The sequence below is a fragment of the Triticum aestivum genome, chromosome 1B, assembly GCF_018294505.1.
Source record: "Triticum aestivum cultivar Chinese Spring chromosome 1B, IWGSC CS RefSeq v2.1, whole genome shotgun sequence".
Taxonomy (NCBI): domain Eukaryota; kingdom Viridiplantae; phylum Streptophyta; class Magnoliopsida; order Poales; family Poaceae; genus Triticum; species Triticum aestivum.
Genome location: NC_057795.1, coordinates 197,827,806 through 197,844,777, shown reverse-complemented (window position 1 = coordinate 197,844,777; position 16,972 = coordinate 197,827,806).

The window sequence follows — 16,972 nt, the reverse complement described above, 5'->3', positions numbered from 1 at the left end:
CGAGAGAGGATCCATGTATGAAAACAAAGTATAGACTTTGGAAGAACTACTTAATGGTCCTAAGGCTGTTGGGTACAGATGGATTTTAAAAGGAAGACAGACAATGATGGTAAGTGTCACCATTCAGAAAGCTCGACTTGTCGCTATAATGTTTTCCGACAAGTTCAAGGAGTTGACTACGATGAGACTTTCTCACTCGTAGCGATGCTAAGATTCTGTTGGAATTATATTAGTAGTTACTGCATTATTTATGAAATCTCGCAGATAGGATGTCAAAACATTGTTTCCTCGACGATTTTCTTGAGGAAAGGTTGTATATGATACAACTAGAAGGTTTTGTCAATCCTGAAAGATGCTAACAAGTATGCAAAGCTCCAGCAATCCTTCTAAGGACTGGAGTAAGCATCTCGGAGTTGGAATGTACGCTTTGATGAGATGATCAAAGATTTTGGGTTTATACAAAGTTTATGAGAAACTTGTATTTCCAAAGAACTGAGTGGGAGCACTATAAAATTTCTGATGAGTATATGTTGTTGACATATTGTTGATCAGAAATGATGCAGAATTTCTAGAAAGAATATAGGGTTGTTTGAAAGGTGTTTTTCAATGGAAAACCTGGATTAAGCTACTTGAACGTTGAGCATAAAGATCTATAAGGATAGATCGAAAACGCTTAATAGTACTTTCAAATGAATACATACCGTGACAAGATTTTGAAGGAGTTCAAACAAATCAACAAAGAAGGAGTTCTTGGCTGTGTTATAAGGTGTGAGCATTGAGTAGACTGAAGATCTGACCACGACAGAAGAGAGAGAAAGGACTAAGGTCGTCTCCTATGCTTTAGGCGTAGGCTCTACAGTTTGCTATGTTGTGTACCGCACCGGAGGTGTGCCTTGCCATGAAGTCAATCAAGGGGTACAAGAGTGATCCAGGAATGGATCACATGACAGCGGTCAAACTTATCCTTAGTAACTAGTGGACTAAGAAATTTTCTCGATTATGGAGGTGGTAAAAGAGTTCTTCGTAAAGGTTTACGTCAATGCAAACTTTGACACTGATCTGGATGACTCTAAGTAGTAAACCGGATTCGAATAGTAGAGCAATTATTTGGAATAGCTCCAAGTAGCGCGTGGTAGCTGCATCTTCAAGATGACATAGAGATTTGTAAAGGACACACGGATCTGAAAGGTTCAGACCCATTGACTAATAACCTCTCTCACAAGCGAGATATGATCAAACCCCATGGGTGTTGGATTCATTACAATCACATAGTAATGTGAACTAGATTATTGACTCTAGTGCAAGTGGGAGAGTGTTGGAAATATACCCTAGAGGCAATAATAAAATGGTTATTATTATATTTCCTTTTTCATGATAATTGTCTATTGTTCATGCTATAATTGTATTAACTGGAAATCATAATACATGTGTGAATACATAGACCACACCATGTCCCTAGTGAGCCTCTAGTTGACTAGCTCGTTGATCAATAGATGGTTATGGTTTCCTGACCATGGACATTGGATGTCATTGATAACGGGATCACATCATTAGGAGAATGATGTGATGGACAAGGCCCAATCCTAAGCATAGCACAAGATTGTGTAGTTCGTTTGCTAAAGCTTTTCTAGTGTCAAGTATTATTTCCTTGGACCATGAGATTGTGCAACTCCCGGATACTGTAGGAATGCTTTGGGTGTACCAAACGTCACAACATAACTGGGTGGCTATAAAGGTGCACTACAGGTATCTCCAAAAGTGTTTGTTGGGTTGGCACGAATCGAGACTGGGATTTGTCACTCCGTATGACGGAGAGGTATCTCTGGGCCCACTCGGTAATGCATCATCATAATGAGCTCAATGTGACTAAGTAGTTAGTCACGGGATCATGCATTACAGAATGAGTAAAGTTACTTGCTAGTAACGAGATTGAACGAGGTATTGGGATACTGACGATCGAGTCTCGGGCAAGTAACATACCTATTGACAAAGGGAATTGTATACGGGATTGATTGAATCCCCGACATCGTGGTTCATTCGATGAGATCATCGTGGAACATGTGGGAGCCAACATGGGTATCCAGATCCTGCTGTTGGTTACTGGCCGGAGAACGTCTCGGTCATGTCTGCATGGTTCCCGAACTCGTAGGGTCTACACACTTAAGGTTCGGTGATGCTAGAGTTGTTGTGGGAAATAGTATATGGTTACCCAAGGTTGTTCGGAGTCTCGGATGAGGTCCCGGATGTGACGAGGAACTCCGCAATGGTCCGGAGGCAAAGATCAATATATTGGACGAAGGGTATTGGAGTCCAAAATTGTTCTAGGAGTAGCGGGTGACTACCAGCGTGACCGAAAGGTGTTTCGGAGGCCCCGACAAGCGTTGGGGGCCTTATGGGCCAAGGGGAGGGGGCACATCAGACCACTAAGGGGATATGTGCCCTTCCCACCCCATCTCATGTAACATGGAGAGGTGGGGGCGCCTCCCCTTGGGCAACCACCCCTCCCAGCTTGGGGGGCAAGTTTCCTAGGGGTGGGGCGCCCAAACCCATCTAGGGTTTCCCCTGTGGCCGCCACCCCTCCCCTAGGGAACCCTAGGGCACCTCCTCCACCCCCTTCCCCCTATATATAGTGAGGAAGAGAGAGTGCAGCCACACCCTTCCCCTGGCGCAGCCCCTCCCTCCTCCAACACCTCCTCCTCCCCCGTAGTGCTTGGGGAAGCCCTGCCGGAGAACCACGAGCTCCATCGCCACCATGCCGTCGTGCTGCTGGAGTTTTCCCTCAACTTCTCCTCTCCCCTTGCTGTATCAAGAAGGAGGAGACGTCCCCGGGCTGTACGTGTGTTGAACGCGGAGACACCGTCCATTCGGCGCTTAGATCGGAATCGACCGTGATCTGAATCGCTGCGTGTATGACTCCACCAACCGCGTTCTTATAACGCTTCCGCATTGCGATCTTCAAGGGTATGAAGATCAACTCATCCTCTCCCTCTCTTGTTGCTAGAATCTCCATAGATTGGTCTTGGTGATGCGTAGAAAATTTTGAATTATTGCTACGTTCCCCAATATGTTTTACCCAGGTTCGGGCCCTCTTGATGGAAGTAATACCCTACTTCCTACTTGATTGATCTTAATGATATGAGTATTACAAGAGTTGATATACCACGAGATTGTAAAGGCTAAACCCTAGAAGCTATCCTATGATTATGATTGTTGTTGTCCTACGGACTAAACCCTCCGGTTTATATAGACATCGAAGGGGGTTAGGGTTACACATAGTCGGTTATAGAGAATGAGATCTACATATCTGAATTGCCAAGCTTGCCTTCCACACAAAGGAGAGTCCCATCCGGACACGGGACGAAGTCTTCAATCTTGTATCTTCATAGTCCAACAGTCCGACCAAAGTATATAGTCCGGCTGTCCGAGGACCACTTAATCCAGGACTCAGTCAACTTCCCCCGCAGCCCAATAGTCAGGCAGGTTGTGAATTGTTAGGAGGAGCTTAGGGTTATTAGTATTTGCAGGTTGTGAATTGTGTTTTGTGTTGTGTATTTTGAGAGTACTTTCAGATATGAATATCTTTTGAATTTTAGATTTGCAGTATTGAGCATATGAAGTATTTCATGAATTCTAGAGATCTATTTTTAGCACTTAAAAATGTAGTTTCATAGGAGTATAAAAGTGCAGACAATGTGATTCTCAGAGAAGAAACTGCAAGTTTCAGTTTCAGATAAGAAACTGCAAATTCTGTTTCAGATAGGAAACTGCAACTTTCAGAGGCAAAGCATTTATATTAACACGGCCTTTTCAAACAGGGTTAACATCATGTTGGAAGTTTTATTCATGGTCGAAAATGCTACTACCAGCCAGTTAACATCATGTTGATCAACATTCATGCATAGCACATCTTCATATGATGCATAGTCAAAAAGATATGTTATTTTCAAAATGCCCACACAATGTCGAGTGTGCGAAAAATAGAGAAAACGAGGGATGAAGTTTTGGCAAGTGTTGGATGTGGTGTGCGTAGATGACAATGGGGACCCACATGCCAATAATGGCAGAGGCTAAAATTTGGAGATATTTCCCTGCATCAGGTGGAATTGAACCCGGGCGGAACAGCTGGCGGGTAGTGTCACTTGGCCACTGGGCTAGTTCAGTACTTAGGTTACAAATAAGGCACTGCCTTGGGTGGTCCGACCACCTCTCCTGCGCCTTTGTGCGCTCGCCGTAGCGCCGCTGTCTGTCATTGTGAACATGCTGAACAAACGAGAGGAATATGGAGAGGACAGTACGTGGAGAGGCGGACAGTCGGGACCCACCAGGTCTATGGCCATACGCAAGCAAGTTCCTCATCGAAAAAACTTCCTCCTAATGCTATACTGACGTTGGGGCCCATAGGTTTGTCAACATAGTTACATTCTTTTAGGCGCTTCAACGTAGGAGATAAATTCACAACGAAGTTGTGGACCTGGTGGGTAGTATCATTTATTATCACTGGGGCAGCAAGTATCCGCTGGGTTTTGGGTTGCCCCGTCTAGGCTTTCTTTTTTAACATGTGCAACCCATGACATGCCGGTTTGTATTTTTTTGAGGGCCGTCATTTATCGACCGGCCTATGGACATCCCATCCGAGGTTTTATTTTTCCTGAAACACCGGCAGCCCAATTCATGTATTTTTTTGAAGAAAACGCAGAGGTCTGTTCTATTTTTCTATATAAGAATAGGAACGTCTGGTCCAACTTTTGTTTCCCTTCTAACTATATTATATATATTTAAATTATTTTCTATGTTATCATATATTATTGTTATTGTCATCATATATTTAACAGATACTTACATATGTAAGAAAACAATATCCCACATCTTATTAACTTATAAAAATTTCTTAACAATAAAATACTGGATTTTTTTGGAAACGAAAATCCTGGTGATTGTGTACAAAAGCTTGGTAAGATTTTAGGACCAATGTAATAATAAATCACTTATTATTTAAATAAATTTATAACAAAATGCTCAACCCCTGTTTATTTTTTGATAACATTGCTGCGCCCAACCCAACATTATAATTAGAATCAACCCAGCAAAATCGTGTATTTCGAGAGAGTGCAAATGGCGTGTAATTTTTTAGGAGAAAAATAAATGGGCCGCATGGATGCTATATTATTTGTTCACCTAGCCCAGCAAATGGACTGTAATTCTAAAAAATAGAGATCAAATTGACTGTAAATTCTGAAAAAATGGGTTGAATATGTGCCACATTTTTGGAGGCTGAAATGTGGGCCAAGAGGTTGAAGCCAACGCAAGTCATTGTCAACTTAGTCAACAAATGATTATGACATCGTTAGCCATTGGATTTACATCCAACGACCGACATCCATCTTCAATCTCTGGTCTTCTTCCTCCAGCGCCGCCGGGACCACCTGCTCCTGCTTCCTGCTGCTAGCAGCTCTGCTTAGCAAGCTTCGCTGTGAAGCGCTACCCCACTGTTGGCCAGGCCATCCCTCCACCCCTCCACACCTCCTGTCTCCACTGACTGCCTAACCACACCACACCAAAACCAGTTAACACTTGTACACCTCTCTGTTTGTGACTCCACTCCCATGTCTTCCCATCTCCGGCTCGTTACTATCCGGCGCCTCGCCGTCGTCCACCACCTTGGATGCGCTCGGCGCGGAGTAGTCAACGTGGTCAAAGAACGACATCCATCGGAAGTAGACTGTGCGTGGAGAGGCTGAAAATTGGGTCCACGACCGCATGCAAGGAAATGCCTCCTTATTACATGCAAAATAATGATTCCTCCACCTGACAGCTGGGACCCACCAGAAGGGCCTCTTTATTTCGTAAAAAAATATTTCCCCCGCTGACAGGTCGGACCCACCAGCTATATCTTCGCACACAAGGAAGTGCCTCCTTATTACGCACAAAAAAAGAATACCCCCTGCTAGCTGGGACCCTCCATAGTGGGAGGCTGACTTGTGGGCTTAGTAAGTTGATGGGGACGGAGGGCTTGGTTAACTTAGTCAATATGAATGATTCTAGCTCCAGTGACCGTTCGATGTCCATCCAACGGTGGTAGTGCTTCTTCAACCTCTAGTCTTGTTGCTCCAGCTGCCCAAACCAGCGCCGGTCGTGCCGCGTGCTCCTGCTTCCCATGGCCGGCTATGATGCCGCGGAGGCCTCACTGCCCCCTACTACTCCCACCGCTGGCCAGGCCCTGCGACGACGGCAGCCTCACACCACAGCCGAACCAGTGAACCCTCTTACTCTTCTCCGCGTGGGCATCCACTTCCGCGTCTTCCCCGGCTCCACGTCGTCCCCTTCCTAGGCCTTGCCATCGTCCATCGCCCTGGTGCTCTCGCCGCGGCATGGTCAACGTGGTCAAGGAACGACTTCCATCGGAAGAGTAATATACATGGAGAGGCTGACAGCTGGGTCCACGGGCGCAGCAAGGAAGTGCCTCCTTATTTCACGGAAAATATTGATTCCTCCACCTGACAGCAGGGACCCACCGGATGAGCCACCATATTTGGCGAAAAAACGTTCCCCCCTGACTGCTTGGACCCACCAGCTACATCTTCACACGTAAGTAAGTGCCTAACAGTCGGGACCCACCTAGTCGAAGCGTACGTAGCGTTGTCATTCTGGTCGCGAAAGTGTACGTACATACTGGTCGATGTAGCTGCACGCACGTGTGGTAGTAGAGGCACGCACGTAGCATGTACACGTACGTACAACGGCTAGGGTGCAAGAAAGTAAATACAACCACGTACATACATACGGGCGGGGTCTCGAACGCCGACTCATGCATACGTACGGCCAGAGCTCATGTGCATGGCTGTGGCTGGGTCGGAACGGAGAAACTGCGTTGTCATCGTGTTCATGGGGAGGCAACGGAATGCATCGTGTTCATTGGGAGGCAACAGAACACGTGTTGTTCATCGGGAGCCAACCGGCTTGGACGGAACAGGCGATGGAAACGAGGCCTGGCGTACCGCAGAATGGAGGAAACGGCCTTGTGTTCGACCAGCCACGGTGGAAACAGGATCATGTTCACCGGGAGGGGTCTTGCGTACCGTAAAATGGAGGAAATGGACCTCCTACGGTCGAAACGGGGTCCTGTTAATCGGGAGGGGTGTGGCATATTGCAAAACGGAGGAAACAGACTTGTGTTGGAGCGCTACTGTCGAAACGGGGGTCCTGTTCATCAGGAGGGGTGTGGCGTACCGCAAAACGCGACTCCACGGGATACTATTCATCTCCACCGTCGACCTTCTCCAGACTCCACGGGGTACTGTTCATCCACCATCGACCTCCTCCAGCCTCCACCTGCGACTGTTCATCCACGGGCTCCTGTTCATCCAGCCTCCACCGCTCGTCCACCGGCTACTGTTCAGCCAGCCCTCTCCACGGGGTCCTGTTCAACCACCCCTCCATTGGCTACTATTCATCCAGCCCTCCACCGGCTACTGTTCAACCACCCCTCCATTGGCTACTGTTCATCCAGCCCACCATGGGATCCTGTTCATCCAGCCCTCCACGGGGTCCTGTTCATCCACCGGCTCGATCGATTGGGGTACTGTTCATCCAGCAGCAATGGCCTCTACTACCACGGGTTCCTGTCCATCCAACCCCCACCGGGAACTGTTCATCCAAACCCCCCAACAACACTCACTATTCATCCAGAGGCAGCATCGATCGGCTTCAGCTAGCAGCAGTAGCGAAGGAATTGCTCAATTGGGTTCAGTGAACGCGTAGCCTGCAGTGCAATCGCTCGGGTTCAGTTAGAGCCCAATGACTCGCTCGGGTTCAGTTAGATCCCAATGCCTTGCACACACGCGCATACGCACAAGAGAAACGTGCATCGCTCGGCCCCCGACCAGCCACCGTAACCGGGAACTCCCCGAAATTTTCCTCGCCCTCACTTCTACCATTGTGTTTTCCGTCATGGACGGCCCAAAGAATGTCATGCAGCTGCGTCTCCGGCCCGCCCAGGACGAAAAGCCCATTTTCTATCATGATTTTTTGTCATAGAAGTAGGACCCCACCACATCTATGATGTTACCGTCTTTTGTCACAATTATTGCCATAGAAGTGTCATAAGTATGACAAAAAAAATTTGTTCGGCCCAAAATGTCACAGATGTGTCTTTTTTTGTAGTGTGACCCACAAGTATAGGGGATCTATCGTAGTCCTTTCGATAAGTAATAGTATCGAGCCCAACAAGGAGCACAAGGAAATGACAAGCTTGTTTTCAACAAGATATTCTCTGCAAGCACTGAAATTGTCGGTAATAGATACTTGTGTGATAAGATAATTCGTAACGGGTAACAAGTAACAAAAGAAACTAAGGTGTAGCAAGGTGGCCCAGTCCTTTTTGTAGCAAAGGACAAGCTTGGACGAACTCTTATATAAAGCAAAGCGCTCCCGAGGACACATGGGAATTGTTGTCAAGTTAGTTTTCATCATGCTCATATGATTCGTGTTCGTTACTTTGATAATTTGATATATGGGTGGACCGGTGCTTAGGTGCTGCCCTTCCTTGGACAAACCTCCCACCTATGATTAGCCCCTCTCGCAAGCATCCACAACTACGAAAGAAGAATTTATGGATCCAAATCAGCCCCTTACGAAGCAATGCATAAACTAGGGTTTAAGCTTCTATCACTCTAGCAACCCATCACCTACTTATTACTTCCCAATGCCTTCCCCTAGGCCCAAATCATGGTGAAGTGTCATGTATTCGATGTTCACATAACACCACTAGAGGAAAGACAACATACATCTCATCAAAATATCAAACGAATACCAACTTCACACTATTACTTATAACAAGACTTTTCCCATGTCCTCAGGAACAAACTTAACTACTCACAAAGCATATTCATGTTCATAATCAGAGGAGTATTAATTATCATTAAGGATCTGAACATATGATCTTCCACCGAATAAACCAACTAGCATCAACTACAAGGAGTAATCAACACTACTAGCAACCCACATGCACCAATATGAGGTTTTGAGACAAAGATCAGATACAAGAGATGAACAAGGGTTTGAGAGGAGATGGTGCTTAGGAAGATGTTGATGGATATTGACCCCCTGTCAATGAGAGGATCGTTGGTGATGATTTCTCCCTCTGGGAGGGAAGTTTCCCCGGCATAACACCTCTGCCGGAGCCCTAGATTGGTTCTGCCCAGGTTCCGCCTCGAGACGGCGGCGCTTCATCCCGAAAGCTTCCTTCTGATTTTTTCCAAGTCAAAACACACCATATAGAAGAAGATGGGCATTAGGGGCCTGCCAGGTGGCCCACAAGGCAGGGGCGCACCTAGGGGGTAGGGCGCGCCCCCCACCCTTGTGGATGGTTGGTGGCCCCACTCTAGTGCTTTCTTCGCCCAATATTTTTTATATATTTGAAAATAATTCTCCGTGAAGTTTCAGGACTTTTGGAGTTGTGAAGAATAGGTCTCTAATATTTGCTCCTTTTCCAGTCCAGAATTCCAGCTGCCAGCATTCTCCCTCTTCATGTAAACCTTATAAAAGAAGAGAGAAAAGGCATAAGTATTGTGATATAACATGTAATAATAGCCCATAATGCAATAAATATCGATATAAAAGCAAGATGCAAAATGGACGTATCAACTCCCCAAGCTTAGACCTCGCTTGCCCTCAAGCGAAAGCCGAAATCGAAAAATATGTCCACATGTTTAGAGATAGATGTGTCGATGAAATAAAATACGGGCATGAGGGCATCATGATCATCTTTAGAACAACAACAAATGTTGTCACATAACTTCTTATGCCAAAGTAACAATTCATTCACAGGGTAAAGTATTAATCAGAAACTTCATTGAAAACTAACAAACTATGATCTCAGTCATTGAAGCAATTGTAATTTATCATAACATCGGAAAGAGTCAATTCAAGAGCTTTTCAGCAAGTCCACATACTCAACTATCATTTAGTCTTTCACAATTGCTAACACTCACGTCATACTTATGGGTTCAAAGTTTCAATCGGACATAGAGAAAGATAGGGGCTTATAGTTTCGCCTCCCAACCTTTTACCTCAAGGGTAATGTCAACAATAATACTTTATGATAACCTACATCCGAGTGGATATATATATATATATATATATATATATATATATATATATATATATATATATATATATCTGATAACACTTCCGCACTGCACGCTCAATGCAAGTGCACTGCACTTTCTGTAGCAAGGGCACTGCAATACACACTAGTGAACTTCGTGCCGTAAAAAACTGCACGCAGTGTTTCTGCTCTAGTTTCTTACTCGTTTATCGGAACGAGGCGTATAATATACCATTGGAAAGCTATGGATTAGGCAAAACTTCGCCATGTTGAACACTTTTTGAGATTCCTCGCGGTTTAAGAGCAGTTTGAAAAATGGTGCGCCGAACGATGAGTGGCAGCGAGCGTATTTTCGTGATTTTTTCTAAACCGCTCATCGGAATAAAGAAAATGATACGCTGTTGGAAACATATCATCGAGGCACATCTTTTTTATATCTATTATATATTGTAATTCGTTACGGTTTAAGAGCAGTTTCAAATTTACTAAATCGCGGAATTACGTTTTTTTGAATTTTTTTCAATTTTTGGTACTGTTTTAGCTCCAGTTTTTTAACCATTTGCCGAAATGAGGAGTATGATATGCCGTTGGAAAGGTACGGACAAGGCGCAACTTTTGTATGTTGGAATAGTTTTGAGATTCCTTACGGTTTTTAGTTAATTTTGAAAATCGTGCAGCTGACAACGGGAGGCAGCGGCCGTTTTTCGCGAAATTTTTGCAAACCGCTGGTCGAAATGATTCGAATTATACACCATTGGAAAGATATCGATGAGGTGCAACTTTTTCATGTAGAACACTCTCTCTGATTCCTTACGGTTGAAGAGTAATTTTGATTTTAACGAAATGCGGACACTCTGTTTTTTCGCGATCCAAAATTGTCGTATGTACTGCATCCGACAGAAAACCGCACTGCTTCGAACTAAAAACCGCACTTCATTAGACGGGCAAGCGAGCTGCACTCCTTTGTCGGACGTAAATTTTCTCACAAGTTTTTATGAGTTTTTGTCGTATTTTTTCTACTTTTTTAACGAACGAGGGCGGACCCCAAATACGAGGGCAAGTGACCTGTGACATAAATCATAGTGAACCACATTACTATTCTATTGTTTTAGTAACATTCTTTTCTCACTTTCATCTTGGGGCGCAAGTGAACAGTATCACTCTCGAAAATGAACCACGTTCGAGGACCAAGCGCACTGCATGTGTTTGACGGAATCGACCGAGTTTTGAACACACAAGCACATCGTGCACTGCATGTGTGTTTTTGCGACACCCAAATCGACGAGTGAACTTCATCAGACAAAAGAACGCACTGCTAACCACACTGCAGCAGACGGGCAAGTGAACTTCATGTTTTTTTTGTCGGACATCAATTTTCCAAGACGAGCAAGTGAACCGCATCAATACAAAGAATGAACAGCAACACTTTCGAAAGTGAACGACATGAGTTACTGTTGACGTTTTCATGTAACACGTTTTTTTGGGACAACGTTTTTCATTAACATGTTTGGGACTGTAGTGACGAGCCAAGTGCACTGCATCTTCTATTTTGTCCTTTTTTTGTGTTAATGCGTCCAGACTCAAGAGTAGAGGCAAGTGTACTGCATTAGTTTATTGTTCTAACTATTTTAATTCTGTCATTCAAATGAACCGCTTGAGAACAATGAAACGAACCTCTAGACAAAACAATAGTACAAACCTATCGTCCACTTCACAATAGAATTTAGAAATGCATATACCATACATAAAAGGAAATGACAACAGTAGCAACATTGAACCTCTCAAAACACAGAAATAAGCATACGAATTGCACATGGAAACTCTCAGTAGCACCGCGCCTGGGAACTGCAAGCCAGCAGCAGCCAAATTGCATCACTATGCACTCTGATGAATACCCAAGTGAACTACAGCAAGCAAAAGAATTGCATTCTTGGTCTTGAGTTCACTTTTTTTTTCTATTTTTAATGTTTTCCCATCTGCTGCAAACCGTGAAAACTGAGCTTCAATTTTTTTTGCAACGAGTAGACATGGGTTGAGGTGTAGTTCCTAGGAGATAGAATAAAACTACACGCCGCGTGGGGGATGAGTTGCACACCAGCAACTGCCGAGCAACACAAGGTCTGACCAAGGTTTGGGGCGCACTGCATTGCACGCCAGATCCGTGAGCATTGTACGCCAGCAGCACGGGCACTCCACCCCAGCACCGCACCGAAGACCTAGACGAACAGCAATTTTTGTGCCCAAGCAAAATCTGAAAAAAAAATCCTGAACTTCGTCAGTGCATCAACAGCACCACATCTTGTCCACCTTCCCACGAGCTGCAGTGGCGGACCGCTGGGGTCGTCAGCGATGGGCCATGTGCCTTGTGCAGTAGGGCTTCACTAGTAACAGTGGAGAGGGGAAAAGGTGAGTACATGGGAAAACCGAACTGCATGAGATGGAGGAGCGCACCACGGCACGTACTGGATTCAGTAGCAGGGGCATCCTGTAGGTTGCCGGCTACGGATGGGAGGGAGGGGCGTCCGTCGCCTGTCAATAGGATAAAGGTACGGGGGCAGCCGATCCATGGGGCTAGGGCTACGGGATGAAGGTAGCCGGTGTGACGTCGGTCGATGGCCGCGGCGGATCTGGGTGTGGGGAGAGTGGTTCCGACCACAGCGGCGCAACAGGAGGTCGGGGCTGAGCCAAGGCACGCTGACGTAGTAGGAGGTCATCGGGTAGGGGCAAGCCATGGCGGGGCGGCCGGATCTTGCTGGATCCGGTAGCGCGGCGGCGGTTGGAGGTAGCCGGGACACCTCGTGTGGTGGTGAATGGAGCAGTGGCGACGGCGGGGAGGTCCGTGTGGACGGTGGCGCGCGCGGCTGGGGCAGCCCGATCCGGCGGCGAGGAAGGCCAGGGATGGCCCAATCCAGCGGCGAGGGAGGCCGGGGCGGCTCGATCTGGCACGGCGATGCGGACCTATGGCAACCACAGGAGGAAGAAGGTGGGAGAGGAGGTCCGGCTGGCGGTTGGAGGGGGTGGGGCGCGCTGGCCGTGGATGGTGGTGGAGTCGGGGGGCTTGCTGGCGGGGGGAGAATGGTGGTGGAGGCGGAGGGGTTCGTGGGGGTGGGGGAGGAAGAGATGCGGTTTGTGGGTGGGTGGTAGTTACTATGTCTAGGGGAAATCCATCCTACCACTCGGTGGTAGTTACCCCACATATCTCATATACTACCATGTGATACTATATATACTATTTTACTATTTTAAATATGTTCATATACTATGTCTAAGATATTTCAAAGCAAGTTACATGAAAAAATTACATATGAACCCATAGTTTTTGTTATATTTGTGAAATATGTACATATTTGTACGTAAAAAAGAGCATACTCAAAACATGGTATATACTACCTAAAAATTAGTATATATACTACCTAATCATTGTTATATACTACATACTACATGTACATACTCTTAATTTTGACAGATACTATATACAACATACAAAACGCAAGTGGTGATAACTACCACTGCTTGTAGGAAACATTTGTCCTATATATATATATATATATATATATATATATATATATATATATCCGGTTCTCTTCAACACATAGTGCTTGCCAAAGGAAAAAGTGTAAAAAGGAAAGGTGAAGACCACCATGACTCTTGTATAAGGGTAGAAGATAAAAGTAAAAGATAGGCCATTCGCAGAGGGGAGCAGAGGTTCTCATGCGCTTTTATAGTTAGATGCACACAATATTAATGCAAAAGAATGTCACTTTATATTGCCGCTTGTGACAAACAACTTTATAATGCAGTCTGTCGCTTTTATTTCTTCCATATCACAAGTTCGTATAAAGCTTATTTTCTTCACACTAATAGATCATACATATTTAGAGAGCAATTTTTATTGCTTGCACCAATGACAACTTACTTCAAGGATCTTACTCAATCATAGGTAGGTATGGTGAACTCTCATGGCAAAATTGGTTTAAGGGATGTTTGGAAGCACAAGTAGTATCTCTACTTGGTGCAAAGAATTTGGCTAGCATGAGAGGAAAAGGCAAGCTCAACATGTTGGAGGATCCACGACAATATAGCTTCTATTTGGATATAAGAAAACATAACCCATTATGTTGTCTTCCTTGTCCAATATCAACCTTTTAGCATGTCATATTTTAATTAGTGCTCACAGTTACAAAAGATGTCCAAGATAGTATATTTATATGTGAAGCCTCTCTTTCTTTATTACTTCCTATTAATTGCAACAATGACCAAAACTATGTTTGTCAACTCTCAAGAACTTTTATTCGTCATACTCTTTATATGTTAAGTCATTACTCTCCATAAGATCAATATATGAGGTTTTTGTTTCTTTCTTTCTTTTATTTTTATTCCCTCGAGATCATAGTAAGATGGCAAAGCCCTCAACTCAAAACTACTCTTTATTATATAACTCACTGATGTCTACTACGCAACTTGTTCTTGTAGACTTGTGTTGGGCCTCCAAGCGCAAAGTTTTGTAGGGCAGTAGCAATTTTCGCTCAAGTGTATGACCTAAGGTATCAATCCGTGGGAGGTGTAGGATGAAGATGGTCTCTCTCAAACAACCCTGCAACCAAATAATAAAAAGTATGTTATGTCCCCAACACACCAAATACAATGGTAATTTGTATAGGTGCACTAGTTCGGTGAATAGATGGTGATACAAGTGTAGTAATGATAGTAGGTATTGATTTTTGTAATAGGAACAATAAAAATAAGCAAGGTAGCAATTGATCAAACGGAGCACAAATAGTATAGCAATGCTTGAAAATGAGGCCTAGGTTCCATAGTTTCGCTAGTGCAATCTCTCAACAATGCTAATATAATTGGATCATATAACCATCCCTCAACGTGCGATGAAGAATCACTCCAAAGTTCCTATCTAGCGAAGAACATAAGAAGAAATCATTTGTAGGATATGAAACCACCTCGAATCTATTCTTTCTGATTGATCTATCCAAGAATTTGTACTAAAATAACACTAATACAAAGAACTTCAAAGAGTGCCCCAAGATTTCTACCGAAGAAGCAAACACAAGAACGTGCATCAACCCCTATGCATAGATTACCCCAATGTCACCTTGGGAATCCAAAAGTTGAGTGCCAAAACATATATCAAGTGAATCAATAAAATACCCCATTATCACCATAGGAATCCATATGCAAGACATATATCAAGTGCTCTTAAATCCAAAAAAGTATTCAATCCGATAAAACAAAGTCTCAAAGGGAAAACTCAATTCACAACAAGATAGAGAGGGGAAAACACCATATGATCCGACTATATTGACAAAGCCCGCGATACATCAAGATCTTGACACCTCAAGAACACGAGTGTAGGATTTAGGGTTCCGGCAGACCCTTGAGGTTCGAACTCTAGGGTGCGCGCGGAGGTTTCGCCTTCTACCTACCTGTTCCTCGCTGAATCGCTAGGATCTAAACTACGAGAAGAACAACACAAGAGACACAGAGTTTATACTGGTTCAGGCCACCATTGTGGTGTAATACCCTACTCCAGTGTGTGGCGTGGTGGATTGCCTCTTGGGCTGATGATGAACAATACAAGGAAGAACAGCCTCGCGAGGGTCTATTCTTGTGGTGGTGTTGTCTCTTTTGAGGGGTTGGTTCTAGATGCCTATCTTATCCCCAGATTCCTCTCTAGATCTCTCTTTTTTCTACCCTGTGGGTGGCTAGTCCTATTTATAGGCAAAGGCCCTGGGCCTCTTCCCAAATATTGAGCGGGAAGGGCACCAACAATTGGTTAATTTGAAGGGGAACATCTAGTACACTTATCCTGACTAAAGTTGGTCTTTGCCTGTCAAAGGCTCTGGTGGTGACGCCGACTTGGGCTCCACGGTGACCTCCATCCTGCCGTTGGACTGGTCTTGGTCTTGTTGCACCGAAACGAATGCCTTTGCTTGATGCTCTCACCTGCGCTTGCTCCCCTTGCACCAAAGAGGAAAGAAGGACACAGCGCGGGCTGGCGCCCGGCTGGCGCCCTTGGTCGTCATGGCTTGCGTCATGGGCACTTCGCGAGGTACCCCGCCTTGAACTCTCCGCCTCCTCGCGAGCCAGCTTGACGAGGCCGTGCCTGAGGAAGCTCCTTGTCGTCCGCCCCGCGAGGCTTGGCCCCTCGCGAGGGTCTTGAGCTTGTGTTGACAAAGATGGGCCGTGCTGGGCCCCCTTTGAGCCACGCCGCAGGCCGCAGGTAGGCAAGTGTGGGGACCCCCATTCCTAGAACGCCGACAGTAGCCCTCGGGCCCGACGCGTGCCTGGACTTGGCCGAGCAGAGAGGCGAAAGGGCAAGTGTGAAGCGTCGCGGGCCCTAACAGCCTGCGGCCTTGGGCACCGCGTAGCGGTTGATTGGACGTGGGCGCCTCCACAACCGCGCGAGTTGATAAGGAGCGGCATCTGCCTTCTGCCTCCTTTGTTATCTCCAGTTGCTGTTCAGATCCCCTTTCTTGCGCCTCTCCTTCCTTCCTTCGAAATCTCCAGATCTACTCTAACCGTGCGCCTAGCCAAACATGGCGCCTCGCCAGGCCCCAGCCGGAGCTTGGTATTCGTCCGCCTTGGACTCGCCGAACATGTCGGAGGCGAGCCTTGCCCGAGTGCGCCAGATGGTAGCGGCGAAGGGCGTCGACGGGGCGAAGGTGTTCAAGGCCGGCTCTGACCTCCCTAAGGGCCAAGGGAGCACCTTCTATCCGCTCTTTGTGAGCGCCATTGTCGCCGGTCTGGTGCCTCCCTTCTTTGAGTTCTTCTTTTCTGTCCTCTACCATTATAACCTTCAAGCTCTGCACCTCCACCCCAACTCTGTCCTCCTTCTGGAAATCTTCACCTACT